At 44.5% G+C, this 19,138-nt stretch overlaps 1 long non-coding RNA gene across 8 annotated transcripts in view; it reads left to right on the forward strand.

The window, feature by feature from the left end:
- LOC110598691 (uncharacterized) overlaps positions 1 to 19,138 on the forward strand; it is a 216,535-nt gene that overhangs the window by 63,916 nt on the left and 133,481 nt on the right. For 4 of the 8 annotated variants that reach the window (XR_013430835.1, XR_013430837.1, XR_013430841.1 and 1 more), the window contains one exon: positions 4,112 to 6,264. The exons of 2 other annotated variants lie outside the window; for them this stretch is intronic. This is a non-coding gene — a long non-coding RNA (uncharacterized LOC110598691). The remainder of the gene's footprint in view (positions 1 to 4,111; positions 6,265 to 19,138) is intronic. 2 more of the 8 variants (XR_013430838.1, XR_013430836.1) reach the window with 2 other exon arrangements.

Genomic DNA, 19,138 nt, shown 5'->3' on the forward strand with positions numbered 1-19,138 from the left:
ACAGTAAAGGGAGGCTGAGATTGCTCTTGAGGGTGTACAGGCTTGCATCCTCTCCTGAGATTTTATGGGGTTTAATGCACCTAGGCGAGAATGTGGACCATTTACTCATGGCGGGGATACCCTGGCCTGTGGGTCATTTCCCCATTCAGTAGGTGGCCCTGGAGCCTTCATTTCTATTGGAGTCTCAGCCCTGTTTGCTCTCCCAATCCTCCTCAAAAATATTTTTTCCATTCTTTTCAAGTAAGAAGGGGAGAAAAAAGTAGACAAAGATGGTTTTAGGCAAGGTTTTTTTTGGAAAATCCCCAGGATAAGGACAGGGATGCAGGTGATTTATTAAGGCAGCACTTCTAGGGAGACTGGCTTGAAGGTGGGATGGGAAGGGAGGAAGCCAGCAGGTGCAAACCCAGGCAGTGTCCCCAGACGGGGGCTCAGCTTACTCCACCAGGGAGCTCTGGAGTAGAAGCTATGCCTCCGTATTGTTTAGACTGGGGCCCAGGAGATGGGCCATCAGTGCCCAGAGAGTAGAGAGGGGGTGGAATCATATGTTAGCTGCACCACTCAGATCCTTTCACACTACTCCATACTATTATGGATTTATTAAGAGAATAATAGGTTATAATTTCTGGGAAAAGACTTAAAAGAAGAAGATGAAGAGGAAAAACCATGATCTTCTATACTGCGGTTGGCTGTGAGGCCATAATGGATACTCATAATCCCCATCCTCAGCTACCCTTTCTAGATTACCCTATGGAGGTCTTGGTGGCTTACATGGGCAGTCCCAAATGATCAAGTAGCAACTATACTTTTTAGTTTAGTGGGATTCTTACTGTGTCTCCTGCAGGCAACTCTTCCCTTTCAGTGGAATGAGACCTCTAAAGTAGACGGACAGGGGTGGGGGCCACTGGGAGTAACAAATAGCTGGCCATAGACATTTCAATGTGTTATTTCTTGGATCCATATATTATCTATTGAAGGCAAAACATCATAAAATGTCTGTTTTAGAAAGCTTTTTCGCTGCTGTGATTAAAGGACTGACCAGAAAAACTGTAAAAGAGGAAAGCTTTATTTAGGGACTCATGGTTTTAGAGGTCTTAGTGCATAGAGAGCTGGCTCCAGATGAGGCAAAACATCATGGTGGAAGAGTGTGGCAGAGCGAAGCAGCTCATAGGGTGATCAGAAAGGAGAGAGCAAGGTCTCCACTTGCCAGATACAAATATATACCCCAAAGCCACACCCCCAATTCCCACCTCCTCCACCCCATATCCATACTCTACCACTTCATTTACCACTCAGTTAATACTTCTCAGAGGATTAATTCGCTGATTTAATTTAATTTAATTTAATTGTGGGTTAAGACTCTCATAATTCGATCATTTCTCCTCTGAACCTTCTTGCATTTCCTTACATATGAGCTTTTGGAGGATACCTCACATCCAAACCATAACAATGTCTTCTTAGTGTAGAGGTATATTCTGCGTCTGAAACTTATAGAATGTCACCTCCAAGCTAATGCCTCAAGCTGGCAACCCCTGGGTGATAAGGGACATGAGAGACCCAGTGGGCCCTGTGTCTGCCTGGACCTCACTTGTCACAAGTGAGTAACTTGGTGCAAGGCAATGCTATGTGGAATTCAATGGTAATAAATCATACATTGTTTCCTTTGGATAGGGGTCCAGGCCAAGACATTATGGGCAAAACCATACCAGAAACATGTATTAATCCCTCATAGGATAAATCACTGCTTTTTCCAGGGTGGAAAGAGTTGGATAAAAGTAACTTACCACAAATTGCCTTGTTGTTCTCCTTGAGATTGACACTTTATTGAAGGCCTCCGCTGACCAGCTGAATATTTACAGGGCAGGTATATTAAGGTGGTTGATGGTTGATGCTTTTGCTTGACACTTCCTGTCTGGGATTGTTCAGTACTCACCCTACAATGGCTGCTTATGGTGGGCACTGGCATGGGATGCATAAATCCATACCCTTGGTTCCCATAGTTCTGTCCACATGACTCTTGCCAAGATCTCCTTATTTTCCAATCTTGCTTTTATGAAACTGACCACATCGAGAAAACTGACAATTCACACTACCCAGGAATATATGTATATCCTTACCTTGAGCTATTTCTCTCTCCATGCAAAGAAGATGACCAGAGACAGCCTGAACTTGGAGGGCCACCCCTAAATGCAGTGCAGTGTAGTTGTAGTGTAATAGAAATTCACTCTCATCTTTCACTCCCATTATAAGTGGACCCTTCCTGGTTTTCTCTCCTCTGTCAGCTGGTTACAGAGATCACCTTCTCCCACCTCCAATGAGGTCATTGGTGTGAGAAGGATATGCATTTCCATAACATAGGTGGGAGACATGAAGGTTTGGGGTCACCAGTTTGTATGGCTTGCTTGAGTTTTTGGACTTGCATGTACTTGGTCCTGGGTTTATAGCCTCTGAAGATGATGGATTGTTGTGTCCAACCAATTTATGCCTTGTTGGTTCAGAGAGTACTCAGCTTGGTATGGGAAGCTCTGTTGGAGTAACTTGATGTTCTATGGTCAGGAGTCCAACCTTTATGTAGTTTTTGCATTATAGAAGCTGATTCTTATATAGGAGATATTTTCTTAATGCAGCAGATAGCATAGCTTGATTCAAAATCTTAGACACCTGGGCTGTAATTCTCCTCCTGTAGCTGTCCAGAGACTCCACAATGACCGTAACTTTATCTTCCACAGGTATTTCTAGCACCATAAAATCTGCTGAATCATATGACTCAAGTGTCAGGTCTGCTTATACTATATCATAGACCTGCCACAGAGTCTTCTCTTACTCTAGACCCTACTCCAAATTTCTTGTTAAATGAGTCAAGCAGTATTCTGAGTGAAGATTGTGCTGTTTTCGGAACCTTAAAAGCACTGTGCTCTTCCTTGGTGGTTGGAGGGGTAAGTGGCAAAAATGTGCCCACGACTACTGGGCCAGTGTGACTGTCCTTAGGATCTTTGTAGAGTATACCTTCCACACTCTGTTTGAGGAATGTGGACCTGTGTGATCTTCTGTGGGATATCCAGATCTTTGAGGTCACTTTAGGCTGTATTTGATGGAAGAAAGAAGGGTGAATTAATTCTGGGAAAAGCCATGGATGTATACAGACATCCATCCCATCTGAATAAAAACTGCCTCTGGTTCTCCTTTCCTATGGAGATTTTTTTAAAAAATCACTAGATCAATAGCTTTAAACTATATAGCAGAGGCTCTGTTGGTCTGTTTTAGGCAAAGTGATCATGTTTAGCAAGTAGCTGTGCTTAAGCTTTATAAGCGTGGTTAACTCTGAGGCAGTTCACCATCGTCTACCATGATTCACGTGGATTTTGCAGGTTTCAAATGTGTAAATTAAATGGAGGAACATAAATGAACCCCTTTACTAGTACATTCTTCAAGTCTTTGTGAATAACACTCATCTTTCTATATCCGGAATATGGTATTATTTTTGATTGCTTGGGTCAAGGGATCTGGGGGAAATTTCAGGGCCTGGCCTTTCCTACTATGTTAGCTTGTAAGTATGTACGTACTAATATACCTTCAGAACTGAAGAAGTGACCCACTTGGTGGGTCTGTGGACCTACTGAACTCCCTGAGAGAGATTCCACTAATTGCTTGCACCCATACACCTTTATTCTTTAATGGAGGTGGAGGTGACTGTGCTTTGAATCCCCTGGTCAGATCTGATGCTGTATTTAACAGTATTTGCAAAATACAGGCTCCCCCGCCTTTCAGGAATGTACTATTACTCAGCCCTGGGGTAATTGCTATTGTTTATGTTTCCTGTGGCTTTGCAGGATATTTTCCTCAAGAGAACTTCTCCTTTGATTGATGGCTCTAAGAACTGACATGACATGTAAACGCCCATTGGTGTGGTTAATCTCCATTTTATGCTCATTTTTATCCATTCTTAATCAATATCTTTGTCAGTCACACATATATCTTGCTCATAGATACACCATGGTGTGTTGGGTATTACCACCCATTCCTGTATGTCAATTTCTCCTGGTTGTCATCCTGACTTTAGTGTCTACCTTGCCTCCGATGATAAAGTGTTGCTCTCTGACTTCTGTTGTTTCAGAATCCTTCTGTCTTCAGGACGCTAGACAGCCTGGATCCATGACAAGATCAATTATCAGCAGAGAAAACAGCCACCACGGAGCTTCTGAATGCTGCCCAACTCTCCTTGATCCCCAGTTCTTCTCACCTCTCCATTTCTTACCAACTCCTCAGTGAAGGAAGTTTCTTTTGGATTCTCTTGAGGAACAAGAGAACTCAGATCTTATGTGATAGATCCATTATGAGACATGCCCACTTCTCCAAAATCAAAAGATCTGAATTCCTTATCTAACACTCCAACCAGGCTGCTCTCATATCTCCAACTTTTCTTTATAGTAGGACATTCCCCCAACAAGGTTCTAGGGGCTATTTAGGAGTTATTAGGGCTGGCTTCCAGTACCTTGACAAAGTTCTAATCCCTTATCTAGTTTTACATTCTGTTTGCTTTCTCATTCATCCTTGGTTCAACAACAGCAAGATCTGCTTCCAAGAAAACATTCCTGATTCCTATGTGTTCTTATTGATCAGGTCCCTTGGTGAATAGCCCATCTTTTCTCTTAGAAGGGCCAGCATTTTTCCAGTTGGATCCTGCTGAGAATCAATCCTGGTTATTGTTCTAGTGGCCAGTAGGGAAGGTGAGAGCGGATATCGAGAAGACATTGTCTTGTAAGAGATTGGTCACCATTTAAATCTCTTAATATACCTTAGGCAGAGCAGTCTACTCTATTCTAGAAAGGATTACTAGAATACTTTTCTGTACTCTAGGCAGAGAGGGATCAGGGCAATCTGATGATTCAGTGTTTCCAGGTATACACTCAGATGTTTTTATTCCAAGTCTCAGGATCCCATTGTTTCCTCTTAAGACTTTGACTTTGGCATAGAGACCTCAGTTTTCTATGAAGTTTTGTTTCACTTATTATCAGATGCTAGGTCTCATCTTCAGCATGGTCTTCTTCCCTACTATGTGAGGAATGATCACTTTAGACATTGCTAAGGTCACCTTCTGACTATCAACCCTGCCTTAAATTAGTAGTTGGCTGACTTGTATTGTCATTTCTGTCTTCAGTGCAGCCAGAGCATTCAACAGCATCCAATGAGTTATGTAGATTTTATAATTGCTACTTTATTCATATATCCCAAGTTCTAGATGTGTCCATCATTTAGTGCATCCCCTTTCACCTGCAACAGTTGGTCACATTTTTTCCTTAGCTACTCTTAATAAATTAGGGGCACAGTTTCAGTTAATGGGTTCAAATAGTGGTTTTCAGTAATGTCCCTAGCTCAATAAAAACACTCTTAGTCCCTACTACCCCTCACAAAGTGGTTTCCAAAGGTTCAGACACTGGAGTTTTGCCACTTTTTTGGGGGGGATGGTACTAGAACTTGAAACCAGGGGTGCTTAACCATTTAGCCACATCCCCAACCTTTTTTATTTTAGGACGGGTTCTTGTTAAGTTGCATAAGATCTTGCTAAGTTCAGAGTTTGGCTTTGAACTTGTGATCCTCCTGCCTTAGCTTTTCAAGATGCTGGGATTATAAGCATGTGCCACCATGCCCAGCCTGCCTCTTTTTTTTTTTTAAACTCATATTCTTTTCTTGTAATGTTTACCTTATTTTTGAAGGTAGTGATAAATTTTACAATTTTTAAAATTACATTTTATGTATCATACTGGCATGTTCTTGAAGCAGGGGTGGAACTTATAAACCAATACTGAGTAGTCTCAGTCAGTCTTTTCTATATCTATTTTTTAAAATAGGGGATGCCTTGAAGGTATCTAATACTTTTTTATTTAGTGGGGCGAGGGGACTGGGGAATTTAACTTAGGGGCACTCAACAACTGAGCCACATCCCCAGCCCTATTTTGAATTTTATTTAGAGACAGTGTCTCACTGAGTTGCTCGTCATTGCTGAGGCTGACTTTGAGTTTGCGATTCTCCTGCCTTAGCCATCCAAGCCTCTGGGATTATAGGTGTACACCACCATGTCCAGCTGAAGGTACCATATTCTTAATTGTGCTTTTTTGATATGTAACTTTGTCATTATCGTGGGGTGTTTTTTTATACTATTTTTTGAGAACCTATAGGCCAGGCACTCTGCTGAGCATTTTACAAATATTATTTCGCTTAATTCTTACTGCATCCACTTTCATGGATGAGAGAATGGAGACTCTGAAGGTAAGCCAGAAATTAATAGAAAGCAAATGGAAAAGGAGGATAGAACCCAAACATTTTGTGACTCTAAGTCTAGTGCTCTTCCTACTCCTCTGTCTCTCAATTCATTCACTCACTCATTTACTTACTTTCTGTCTTGAATATCAACAGTGTGCTAACCTCTGTGTGTGGTACTTTCTAAGTGTGTTGGTGCTGAATCACTGCAGTTATAGTGGAATCCTTGAGTTTTTGAGAATGCCTGGATGGAGCCTGAGTTCTGGTAATTGGCAAGGGGTCAGGAGATGCTTTTTTGTTCCATGGACACTCATGCAAGTTAATTTAATGTTCCCTCTCTTGAGCCTGGGGCATGCCTTGGTGGAGTTCAGTATATTGTTTGCATTGAATCATAATAAGGTCTATATTTGATTTTCAGCAAATATTGACTGAGGTCCCACAGAGAGCTCTCAGAGCTAAATTGGGGGGGGCAACATGACTAATAATAGGATTTGTATACATAATTTCTCAAGTGAGACTCATGAAAATTTACCTGGAGCTATTGCTGGTGGAGTGAGACTTCTCATGCACAGGAGAGGAGATCATTCTCTGCAATTGTCTGGCGAGTACTCACTTGCCGAGTACCTTGCCTCATTGCCTGCAGATGGTGGAGTAGGCTGGAAGCACCCTCCATATAGTGAACCAAGACAGTCTGTCTTCATGGAGGGAAGAGGATGGTAGGCCTTGCTTTGGTGTGCACCAGGACAATGTTGGTGGCACAACTAGAAATCCAGCACTCCCAGACCTGGATGAAGAAGTAAGAAGGGCTGTAGTGGGTTGGTTGGTCTTGGGGAGGACTGTAAATACAATTTCATCTTTGGCTTCTTAACTTGAGTGTGGGGCCAAGGCAAATTTTGAGGTTAATGGAAACATGGTCTTTATAATTAAATAAAGGAGGAGAGAAGATTCTTCAGCTGAATGGAGCTCTGGGGAGGTGGCACAGTTGATGGTGCTTTGGTCTAGATGTCTAGATACCCAAGCCAGAGGAGGTCAGAAGAACTATAGGGACCAGGACCTCAGACCCACTCATTATCTGGGTGGGAATTTTTTTCAGAATAGATGGAAGATGTGTCAAGATTGCTTCAGAGGCATGTTCTAGCCCAGCATTTCACAGGCAGGCCTAGGCTGAGTCCTTTACTTCTCCAGGGCCTCCTAAGAAGGAGGACATACTGCCGGGCATGGCCTAGATAAGGTAAGTGGACCAAATGAATTTTTAAAGTAGTATAAGCCTACTTAATTATTAACTCTGTGGTACCGAGAAAGTTCTTTAACTTTTCTGGGTGTCAATATCCTCGGCTATAACATGGAGACAAGTTTAGTGATAGTCTCATGGTGTAAGTGGAAGGATTACTGAGATGCCAAGTGCAAAATTCTTAGCCTCCTGCCCGACGTAGAAGAAGTACCCAGTGAGCTCCAGTGGTTAGTTTCATTATTTTCACTTGTGTTTCCTACGGGGTTTTTATATCGCATCATGACAATTGCATCGTCCCTCTTGTTTTCCTGAGAGGGGACATTATCTCTCTATGGATCTTGCTACCTTCTTTCTGAGGACATCTTGGAAGTCTGGCTCTTGACACTGTACCTGGGAGAGTCACCACTGGTTTGGCCTTCCCACTGCCATGGAGTAAAGCTCTTTGAATAAGCACTGACCCCTCAGGTCTGCTGACTGCATTATTTGTAGATGCCATTTTTCCCCCTATTAGTTGGTATTACAAGATGCTTAAAGGAGGTGCGTGTTGGGAAGTGAACAAATCATCAACCGATGGCTGGCTGTGTTCTCATTCCCTGCAAAACCTTCTGCCTATGAATGTGTGTAACAATGACCAAGGCGTTTCAAAGATCATACAGGGAACAGACATAATGGCAGTTAAGGGTTTTTGCATCAAGCAGATTACATAGAGGATATGTAATCCTCTATGGATAAGCCTGAAAATCAAAGGGCTTCTGAAGTTGGAGAGGCAGGGGGACTGAAGAAAGTATCAGCACATTGTCAGTATCCTGTAGCTGTTGCTTCCTAGGGAAAGGAACCATGTCTAATAGGTCAGCGTACCTGGGACTTGACTCTGATATCCAGAGATGGCACATATCTGCATGGATCTCTGGTGCTAAGTCAGATAATGGCCATCCCTTGACCAAGGGAAATATACTAAGTCTCTTCTGGTTACTTGTATTAAAATGCTTTCATGAGGCTACTTGGGTCTTGGAAGTGACCACATGGCCCAACATGCTGTGCACGACAGTCATGGTTCACCGTGTCAGAGAACTTACAGGAGGGGGCTTCTGCCACGAGATATATTGTACCTTTGGGCCAAGAGGGGAATCTACACATTGTCCTTTCTGGCCACTTATACCATGCCAACAGGCTTCTGATTGGAGAGACTGGGTATTGAGAGGATTGAGGAGGAAAGGGCCAGATGTGGCTGGTAACAGACCAGCCCAACCCTCCAGATGTGCCTGGTAACAGACCAGCCCAACCCTCCAGAAATTTCTGTGGAATTCATCTTTAGATGCTTGAAGGAGGCTAGAACCTTGAGGACTCAAGTTCAATCACAATATAGTGTCCACAGTGGAGGGCTGGTGGCTGGTGATATCAGGATTGATACATAGGCTTGGTGCCGGAGCTATCTTTCGTTGGGTGTTACAATAAATGAATTCATTCTGTTTCAGGAGGTGGTCCACATAGGTGGTATTCTTTTTTATTGTGTGTGTGGAGGGGGTTGGTTACCAGGGATTGAACTCAGAGGCATTCAACCAATGAGCCACATCCCTTGTCCTATTTTTTATTTTATATAGAGCCAGTGTCTCAATGAGTTGCTGAGTGCCTTGCTTTTGCTGAGACTGGCTTTGAACTCTCGATCCTCCTGCCTTAGCCTCCTGCAGCACTGAGATTACAGATGTGCATCACTGTGCTGAGCTAGGCATTGAATCTGTTGAATACCAGAACAGGACCTTTCCCTGTCCCACCTTTGGTCACTGAATATGAGGGGATTCTGAAACACCAGCTGGGAGTTGGAACCAGTATCCCAGAGCATGTAGACTAGGAGCATTAGCTGATTTGAGCATTATACTCTGCAATCTGTTTCACCTGAGGCCCAAGAGGCTGAGAGAAGAAGAGAGGAAAAGAGGAAATAGAGATAGAGAAACAAAGAAAAGGGGAGGGGAGGGGAGGGGAGGGGAAAGGAGAGGAGAGAAGATTCAGGGAGCAGGGAGAAATGCTTTTGAGTCTTACTTTGGGACCCTGTTACAGTGGGGGGCTGGGGTAGGAAACTCTGTCCCTCATACCTCCTGGCCCAGGCCTGGGTTTTCATGGGTCCTGATTCCCAAGGTTAGATGCTCCTGAGACGGGGAAGAAGTGCTGTCAATAGAGGTGGAGCTGTAGGGGGGAGGATCCAGAGCTTTCACCCATTTTTTTGTGGTACTTTAGTAAAAAGTAATGGGGACAGAAGTCCAGAGGGTAGGGCTACCGGGACTTGGTGCTCTGAAGGATGTACCAGGCAGTTTTTTCCAGGTGTCCAGAATACAGATTCACAGAACGTGTTCAGTGAAGCCAGAGAAGACTGGGTTGAGATCCGTAAAACAGAACAACTTCTCACTGTAGTTGTGAATTCTGAGGCTCTTGAGAAGACAAAAGGCATCCCTCTAGCAGGTGAACAGCTCTGCCAGTTCCCACTCCCACTCCATCTTCACCATCAGCTGGGGGAGTGACTCTGTTTTACATAAAGAATTCCGTTCTGATCACAAACATTGATTGAGAACAGTAGCTGCTCCACGATGCTTGCCGAATGGAAATTGAGTGCATGCATGAATGAATCCACGACAATTGGAGACTTGTCATTAGTTAATCCATTTCATTCCACATGCACAGACCCGATGACAGAAAAGCCCAGACCCCGTGCTGTGGGCAGGTCAGGGCATGATTCTCTGACATGGGCCTTGGTTCTTGGGTGAGTGTCTCTCAGTTTGGCAAAGTAATTGAGGAGCTCTCTGAAACCTAAAGAGCCTGCATGCCTTTATCCTATTGCCACCTTCCTGGGAAATGGCTATTTTATTATGATGGGTAAGGTTCATGGCTGAAATTGCTGTCAGTAGGCAGCTGGAGCCATCAATGAAACAGAACCTGCACAAATAAGGACAGAGCCCCTGCCTGGGAAGGGGTGGGATAGGAGTGTCGGGGAGAAGGATGGTCTGGCAGCTGGGAGCTGTAGGGGGGAGGATCCAGAGCCTTCATCCATTTTTGTGGTACTTTAGTAAAAAGCAATGGGGACAGAAGCCCAGAGGGTAGGGCTACTGGGACTTGGTGCTCTGATTTGTTTAGGTCTCCAAAAACGGGTGTGGAAGTGTGGATGCAAGTAGGCAGGCTGGGATCCTCCTGAAAGAAAAGTTGAACCCTTATTGGGACAACAGGTGGTCATTTAAAGCTGGAAAGTGACATGGAGCCTCCTTCTACTGAAGAGCTAATAAATAAAATTGTCTACCACTTACTAAACCCTGACTGCATACCAGGTGAAGCAAGTCCCATGCATTATCTCACCTAATTCATCCAATGGCCCTATGAAGCATTTATTATTGTGATCCCCATTTTATAGATAAGGAAACTGAGACATAATGGGGGTTTGTGAATTGCAGAGTTAGAGGCCTCTAACCCATGTCTGCTGACTCCAGAAACTGCAGAATCTGGACATTTGCTGTCCCTAGAGCCTCCTCCCACCTTGCCACATACACAGTGGAGGGAGGCAGGGATGGGGAGAACAAACAGAACTCCAGAACACTGGAAGTTGAAATCATATCCTTTGGAACGTTTGTGTACACAGAGATCTTGAAGAGACCCTCAGCCCACCTTCCACAAGTCGGCACACTTACTCAGTCAGCATGGGGCTTTATCCTGTGCCTTGCTCTCCAACTCTGCATCTCAGCAGAGTTCTTGAAGCCCAGTAGGAGCAGAGCAGCAGAGGAGGGGGAGGCCAAGGTTAAATTTCCAGGGGTGCAAGGAAATGGCCACTTGATCCAACTTCTCAGTTGACTCCTTTGCCCATGAAAGTTGGAGGACGAAACTCAGGAATAACTGGTAGGTGATTTGCTCATAGAAGGGACACACTCAGTGCTGATAAACAAACAAACAAAGAAACAAACAAATAAATAAATAAATAAATAAATTTCAGGTCACATCTTGTGAAAGATAAAGATTCCCTTAAATAGGACATTGGAAGAACTAGCTGTAAGCAGAAATATTGATAACCAACTTCCTTAAGATTAGGAACTTCTGTTCCTCAAAGGACACCAAAAAGAAATGGAAAAGGTAATCCATAAATTATTTTGAGTGAGAAAATATTTTGAGTGCTGTACATACATTTGACAAAGGACTTTGGTGACTGGAATACTTGAAGATTGATTATAAATCACGGGTAGGACAACTCAAGAAAATGGGCAAAACATTTGAACAGGCACTTCACAAAATAATATGTACAAATGAGCAATAGTACATAAAAAGATATTTGACATCATTAGTCATCAGGGAAATGCAAAGCAAGAACACAATATCTGATAGATACCAGAACAGCTAAAATTTAAAACCCTGAAAATAGTATCAGTGAGGATGTGGAGCAACTGGAACTCTCATGTGTTGTGAGTGGGGATGTAGAATAGCACAACCACTTTGGAAAACTGGCATTTTCTCCTAGGCTGAACACATGTTCACTGTGTAACCCATCAATTGCATGCCTAGGCAGATACTAGGAAATACAAAAGACTATGTGCTCTAGAGACAAACAAAATGTTCATAGAAACTGTATTTGTAATAGTTCCAAACTGGAAAACCACCCGGATGCTTATCAGATGGTGGGTGGATAAACAAATGGGGTGCATCAGCATATGAGATTTCAAAAATATCAAGGTGGGAAAAAACACCAAACCAAACCATTTTTCCTTATTTTTTATTGCTGCATAATTGTATCTAGTGGTGGGATTTGTTGTTACATTTTCATACATGTACACGTGTATGAAATATATAACAATATATAATATATAATAATATAACAATATAATTTGGCCAGTATCATTTCCCAGTACTTCCCCTTTCCCTTCCCTCTGTCCTCTTGGTCCCTGTCCTCTACTCTACTGATCTCCCTTTGATTTTCATGAAATTTATCCCACACCATTCTTTTTCTTTTTTCCTCTCTGTTTTCCACATGAGAGAAAACATACAACCTTTGACTTTCTGAGTTTAGCTTATTTGCTTAACATAATGGCTCAAGTTCCATCCATTTTTTTCCTGCAAATGATATAATTTTATTCTCCTTTATGGCTAAATAAAATCCATTGTTTATATATATATACCACATTTTTCTTTATTCATTCATCCATTGATGGATACCTGGACTGGTTTCATTTTTTGGCTGTTGTGAATTGTGCTGTTATAAACACGAGTACGTGTGAATCACTATGGTACGCTAACTTTAATGCTTTAGGATAAATACTGGGTCATACGGTGGTTCCATGCCTAGTCTTTTGAGGAGCCTCCATACTGTTTTCCATGGTGGTTATACTAATTTATAATCCCACCAACAGTGTAAAAAGTTCTTTTTCCCCACATCCTATCCAGTGTTTATTATTGTTCGTATCCTTGATGACTGTCATTCTAACTGGAGTGAGATGAAATCTCAGTGTAGTTTTGATTTGCACTTCCCTAATTGCTAAAGATGTTGAACGTTTGTTCATATATTTGTTGGTCATTTGTATTTCTTCTTTGGCGAAGTGTCTGTAAGATAAAACAAAATAATTTAAATGAAGTTCAAAACTAGGTGAAACTAATCAATGGTGATAGAAGTTAGAATACTGGTTAGCTTGACAGGCAGTGGAGTCAGTGAATGGATAGGGTCAGGGGGGAACCTGGTAGGTGCTGGAAATATTCTCTATCGTGATCTGAGTGGTGGTTACCTGGGTTAAAGTTAGTTGAGATGGACACTCGAAATACTTTACTGGATATACATATCTAAAAAAACAAAACAAAACAAAAACAAAATTCAAGTCACAGATGTGGTCCTGTGGCCTCTCCCCCACTGTACCCCTGGGGATGTTCCTGACCTCACGCTAACCCCCTGGATCTCTCTTCTGAGCTCCTAGGAACATGCCAGACACCCCACTCCCTGTTCCCCAGGCAGAACCCCTGGGAACACCTCACTGCAGCCTCTATTGCGGCTATTAGTCTGGCAACATGGCCCATGTCACCAGGTCCTGGAGGGATGAGAGGACTAAATCCTAACCACTGTCCTAGGAGCTCCAGGCCACTGGAAGCTTCCGGCATGGAGAGCTCCCTAAGGCTAAGGTGATGGCTGGAACAGTTTGCCTGGCTCCAGCTCCTTGCCATGCTACTCAGATGGGAGAGAGACTGAACCCCAAGCATTTATTCCCATTCTTCAGACCAGGTGAGATCCCTTGTTCCTCTGGGGTTATCCTCCACTCCCTCCAGGTGGGTAAGAGGCATTTGGCTAGGTCCTTGAGCCTTTCAGGTCCAGGCAGGGCTATCTGCTTCCTCAGATCCAGGACACCACGGAGGACTCCATTTTTAGCTGTGAGTTCCCCTTGAGGGCCTGTCAGGATAGGAATAAGTGCACCCATTTTTAGGACTGGAAACTGAGGCCCAGAGAGGTAAAAAGCTGTGCCCAAGGCCTCACAGCTGCTGAGTAGCAGAGTTGGGGTCAGGGCATGGTCCCTACCCATCTACGGACTGAGGAATCTCTTCTGTAAGACCATGACCCATAGGTCCCCTGCAGAGACAGGAGGGAAGGAAGGATGCGCCCAGCAGCCAGCTCCCTTAGGGCCTTCCCACGTCATCATCGTGTAGGGCCCAGTCACTGTTGTAGGAGGCAGTGGAGTCTGAGTTAGCCCCTCTGCAGACATTGGAGCATACTCGTGGACTTTAGAAAGGAGAGGCTGGGGGGAGTTAAACCTAGGAAAAAAGGTCTAGTCTCCTCCTTAGGAAATCTTGCAATTCTGGCCTGAAGTAAGCTTTGGCTGTAACCAAGGGTGACAGCTGGAAGACCACAGAACCTGTCCACTGACTACAGAGCAGAAGGAAGCAGGGCCTGATGGTGCTAGTGAGGGCACACTTCCCTAGAGGGTGCCCAAGGACGAAGGCCCGAGACCCTCCCCCTTCACTGGACCATTTCCACTATCTTGAATGACTGGAGCACTCCATGGCGACCACCTTACCACAGGTCTGTGGGATTACAGGATAACATCAGGAGGTCAGGATTCTTGTTCCCATTTTATAGATGGGAAAAGTGAGGCTGGGAAAGACCAAGGGACTTCTCCCAGATCCCCCCACCCCCATGAGGATTTTGCTTAGGATTAGCTGTTGTTTACTATTAAGGCTGAAGGGGAGGGGACAACGACTTCTCTTCTACTATGCCAGAACCAGGGTGAAGGGAAGGATCGGCCAACTGCTCATTTACCTGCTCGGCCCCAATGTGTCCTGGGATCCGAGTTAGGCTCCCGTGTTGGCATTGGACTGGAGAGTGGAGCTGGCTCTTTTCTTCCGCTGTGGATGAAGGTTGGGGTGAGGGTCTGCCTTCCTATGTGTGAGCCCCATAGGGAAAGGTGACCCTGAGGGCAGTTTGTCTGCAGGGACCCAGGGTGACCTCAGGCCTGGCCCACGCCCACAGAACCTGTCCACTGAGCAGAAAGACTTGCCCAAAGTCATTGCTGGTAGGATAGAAACTGAGACTTAGATCTGAGTCTTGTGATTTCCCAATTAAGACAGCAGCCACCACCCAGGCTGTGTGAGGGACCCGTTGCTCATGAGCACTGTCCTTTTTGCAGCAAACATTCTGCCTCCTCCTCCCGGTCCCTTGCCTCCAGGCCAGTGGGCACCTGTGTTTCCCTCCATTACTACTTTGGGGCCACATCTTCCTTCTAGTTGCTGTGGTTTAAAAGTCTGGACCCAACCTTATCCTCCCATCTCCATGTGGGATCATGGATCTGGGTCAAGATCTGGCCAATCAGCACAGTTGATCCCCCTCCACCGTTGTGATTGGTGCAGAGATGGGCATGTGACCTAGGGTGGAGGGGGGCCAGTGAGGAGCAATCCTGGGGCTGCTGTAGATATACAGCTATTAGAAACCGCCACTTAGGGCAGGGGTTCTGGACCTGAGTGCAAGGGTAGAACTTTAGTATTATTGTTTTACTCTCTATGTATTTTATTCTATACATATGTATTTTAATTAAGATTAAAATATATTTTATATTTTAATTGCATAAATCTATATATTTTATTTTCTCATATGTATACATGTATACATAGATACATATATGTATAATGAATTAAGATATTATTCTAAAAAGCATACATAGTCTTTACCAGATTGACATAGAAGTTGATAGCTCAAAAACGGTAGATGGCTTCTGGTTAAGGAGAACCTGGTTGAGAGGATAAAGCAGGACTGAGAAGTAAGGAGAGATGATATCCTGATGACAGCACTGAGTCCTGGATCCATCCATGCCTGAAATACTCCTGGACTTTTTAGTCTGTGACTCAATAAATTCCTTTTTCGGGTGGAGCTCATTTAAGTTAGGTCTTGTTTGTTAATCATAGAGGTTCTTACTGGCATAATTAGTATGCACAAGATACCTTCAGTGAGCCCAGCCAGCGATGGGCCACCTTGAATGGGTTGCAGAGCATAGTATGGGTCCTCAGGGCCGTTTGGAACAGGCAATGGCAATACTCCCTGGCATGGCAGGGTGTACAGACTCCAGATACACAGGACCTGACTGTGGGGAGGAAGACGCAGCGGGGACCATGTTTTGGCATGGAGGAGTGGGATTCAGAGGGGAAGTCAGAAGCTACCCCCAGAGACCTCCATTACCAGCTGAGTGGTAAAGGCTCTGTGTGGGTCAGAGGCTTGGGCTACCTTGGGTTTCAGCCTCCACAATCAGGAAGGATTTAAACCAAATCCTTCCTGCCCCATGAGGCCTTTGGGGTCTACCTCTTTGCCTTGTTCAACACTACTCCTGGGGCCCTGGGTACACATGGGAGAGAACAGACACTTTTCTTCCCTTATAGAGCCTGTGTTGTAACAGGGAAGAGCAAAACAGGGTCAGCATACCTAATAAAATACCCAGATCTGAAGGGTATGCCATGAAGGAAGTATCATATGAGGGAGAATAGTGGTGGCCATGCTGTGGTGGGGGTGGGTCTAGTTTAGACAGGGAAGTCTGGACAGAATTTTAGAGATGGTGACATTTGACCTGAGACCTCATCACTGGAAAACACCAAGGGGAGGGAGTGTTCTAAGCTGCTAGAATATCACATGCAAAGGCCCTGGGGAAGAATTAAGCAGGGAGATTTTGTGGCACAGAAAGACCAGGATGGCTGAACCATATAAATGAGGGGAGAAGGGGAGATGAGATAGGCAGGCAGAGGGGATCAGACTGCCCTAGGTTTAGTAAGTCAGGAAGAAAGTGAATTTTATCCCCTCATAGAAACCCAGAGAAAGGTTCTGAACAGGGGAGTGTCATGGTTTGATTTCACTTTACGAAAGCTCCCTCTGGCTGCTTTGTGGAGAACGTACTGGAGGGGACAGCTGGTGCCTGGATTATTACAATAATATCTCCTCTGGTTGCTGTGGTTCTAGTGGAGGGCAAGGGTGACATGGAGCCTGGGATGACAGCAGTACTCTCAGAAGAAAACAGATTCTTGTCCTCCTTCTTAGCATCTTTCCTGTCTCCTTCCCACCTCTCCTCCTCTTTCAGTCCTCTGCCTCCCTTCTCTGTACAGTCCTTGAGGATCTTCTTCAGGCCAGGGCCTGGGTCAGATGTGGGAGCCTGGGCCTCAGTCAGAGCCTGGTTCTGTCATGCCTAGAGGGTGAGCGTCAGGATCACGGGCTGTACCAGGCCACAGACTTCTTCAGCTCAACTCTGCCAGTAGTTGGACACCACGTCTGCGGGAGACACTGTGGAAATCACAATGGTGAAGCGCAGTAATAGCCTCCTCAATCAGTAATCAAGGTCTTGGGCTCAATTTGGGTAGCAGCTTTATGTGGTAGTTTAATTCATTGTACACCAATTTCAGTTGTGCATTAATTACAGGCAGCTGAATAGTAATTAACTAATCACCATGTCACTCCTTCGCCGTTAGGAACAACCTCATTAATTCCAGTCTGCAGGGCTGCTGGTGTCTTTTACCACCTCCCCCCCCACCACCACTTTCTTTTTGGCTGCTCCTGACTTATAATCAAATATGAAAGTCATGCATTTTTTAATAAGTTTTCGACTGTTTTTGCCACTGAAAAATTCATGTCATTACACAATCCCTTTAAATAATGTTTATTCATGATACGTTTCTGGTCTTCACGTTTGGGGTTGTCTTCTCTTACCAACGAGCTAGTGGCGCTGTTTTGGAGAGTTTGGGGAGCCAGTCGGGGGCCATCTTGGGTAACGAAAGAGACTTTTCCCAGGAGATGATTGTGGTTTTGTGTGATCATGGTGCCTTGCCACGGCCAGTCTAGACCATGTGCTCTGTTTTCCGCCTCTGGGGGTGTTATCTCTCATTTCTGCTTGCTGTGAGATGGGCCTCAAGGCCCAGATTAAAAGGCAGTCCTTCCAAAATGGCCTCCCCACCCCTGATCCAAACTCTGTCTTCTTCCTGTGGGTCGTGTGTGGTGGTGCCATAGCACATTTTGCTTTCTGACCTCCATGTAGAATTTCAATCCAGTGCTCAATCCCCCCATCCCAGGTGCTGGGGAGAGCTCCTTCAGGTTAGAATTGATGAAATATCCATGGCTGCTGCTTTACTTGGTCCTCAAGACCCTGCTCCGAGGGAGCCCACCCAGGGTTTCTGTTCCATTTCAGAGGTGAGAACACAGAGAGGAGAGAGGTTAGTTCAGAGTCATAGCCGGAAAGTGGTCAGGACCCCAGCTACCCTGACTACCTGATAACAGGAAAAGAATCCTGCAGTGTCCGTGGATGGTCCTTCCTCCTGAGACATGGAACCCTGTGAAGTCCATTCAGTTTATCAGCCTTGTCTACTCTGACTCCAAAATACTCCAAAGTTGGACATCGACTTCTCATTTCTTCACCCCTGCCAGGCACTCCATTTGTGGCATCTCCTGCCCAACTTCTCGTTTAGTTGGCTCCAAGTCTTCATTTAAACTCAGCTTAAATGCTACCTCCTGTGAGAGGACCTCCCTGAACACCCCGGTGGCTAAGAGGCTCTCAAATCACTCTGTCTCACATCACCAAGGTTTATTTTTTTATGGTCCTGCCATCATTTGGATTTTTTTTTTTAATGGTACTGGAGATTGAACTCAGTAGCACATTACCACGGAGCTACATCTACAACCCTTTTTATTATTTAGAATCAACCTAGCCAGCTTTGGTTTGGATCTCACATCTCTCTCAATTGCCCATATGATAAAGGCCTTGTTCACCAGACCATGGTGCTATTAGGAGGTGGTACACACTTACAGAAGTGTTGCCTATCATAAGGAAGTTAGGTCACTGAGTCATGACCTTGAAGAGGATATTGGGACACCAACCCCATGCTCTCTCTTTTTGCTCCCTGTTCCTATAAGGTCAACAGCTTTCCACTACCACCTGGTCCCTGCATGATATTCTGCCTCACCATAGGCCTGAAAGCAATGAAGCCAACCAACCATGGATTGAAACCTCTGAAATGATGAGCCAAAATAAATCTTTCCTCCCTTTAAGTGGATTATCTTGGGTATTTTGTTACAGTCATGGAAAGCTGACTAACACAGGTCTATAAACCATGATCTGACAATGCCTTGCTCATTTACTTGTCTAGTTGCTGGTGATCTTACTCCCCTACCAGAACATTAGCTATAAAGGA

Source organism: Ictidomys tridecemlineatus, chromosome 15, assembly GCF_052094955.1.
Source record: "Ictidomys tridecemlineatus isolate mIctTri1 chromosome 15, mIctTri1.hap1, whole genome shotgun sequence".
In the NCBI taxonomy this organism is placed as follows: Eukaryota; Metazoa; Chordata; class Mammalia; order Rodentia; family Sciuridae; genus Ictidomys; species Ictidomys tridecemlineatus.